The following is a 1,320-nucleotide window of genomic DNA, read 5'->3' on the forward strand; positions in this document are numbered from 1 at the left end:
ATCGGGATCTTGGTATAGCGGGCGGGCACGGGTTCCCTTTTTTTTTTTTTTCCTCTTTTCATCTCCCCCGCCCCGTTTTCGCTATCGTTCGGGAAGAAGCGGGATCTCTCAAAAGTAAGTCCGCGACGAGACGCGGAACGATCTCGCGGTCGGCCACGTTTAACGACCCTCGAGCTCGCCGCTTTACAGCTTGCACTTTTCGATCCGGCCGGGCGCGCGGGTATTGATGTCCCCCCGCCGCTTTGCCGTCGGCCGTCGTGACGTTAACCGCGACCGGGCTTGAAAGGAGCTAATGATCTACGAGTCTCGGCGAATGACAATTAACGCTCGTCCCGACGCGCGCCGGCGTGCGATGATTAACCGCGATGAGATGAGGGGCACGCCGGAATGCGCATAGACGCGCTACGTTCGCCGGCACTTCGCGCGCGCACACGTCGGACATCCCGATCGTCGGGATCGTTGAAGGCGGCGCGTTTGCAAGGCAGGTGTTCGACACAACGCGATTTCTCCGTCGCATATTGATTCCCGACGCTTCTGTTTTGAAATTACCGTCATCGTCGAATCATTTGCGCGCGCTAATTATTTCTTTTTTTTTTTTCTTTCTTTACGAAGAATACCGTGCCGCGTTAATTATCGAAAGGCTTTGATAAATAGAAGATAAAGGGATACGCGTATGTCGCCGTGCAATGCTCATTTTTTATGCATATACGCAATCTTTCGCGGCGCTCGTGGTTTTAAAAATAGAACGACCGCTGATAAGTTATTTCAAAGTCGGCGCAGTTTCAGAACTAATAATACCGCACGTTTACGAATACAGTGATTTATAGTTGTAAAATATGAAATATTGTATAACCCGTATCGGAAAATTTATTCACGATCGTTAAATCATCTTTGTAATAACATAGCAAGTACAACAATGAAAGCGGTGCTTTCGAAAAGGAGCCGGACTGAATTTTTCTCTCGAAAAGTTCTGCATTTCAGCGATCTTAATTGCAATTAAGTATACAATACAAACTTGTCGCGTTTCTTTCGACCCGCGAATACAATTTTCGATTTGTTATCGTAGCGGGACGAGGTAACACGAACAAATTTATGCGGGACGTAATCAGCCTTGGAAAAATTCGGAAATTTACCGCCGACACGGCAATGTTTATTATTTGCGTGGGCTTTATTTATTTTTTGGCGCACTTTGAAATTTGCTTTTGGCGAACCAGTTTCGACGGCGCCAATATTTACCACGCTTCGCGGGCGATAATCCCCCGAATTATGTTCTTTGAAGCCGCGTTATTTACGCACGCGGAAAGGGCGTGCGCGACGCGT

This window comes from Cardiocondyla obscurior, linkage group LG03 (assembly GCF_019399895.1).
Source record: "Cardiocondyla obscurior isolate alpha-2009 linkage group LG03, Cobs3.1, whole genome shotgun sequence".
In the NCBI taxonomy this organism is placed as follows: domain Eukaryota; kingdom Metazoa; phylum Arthropoda; class Insecta; order Hymenoptera; family Formicidae; genus Cardiocondyla; species Cardiocondyla obscurior.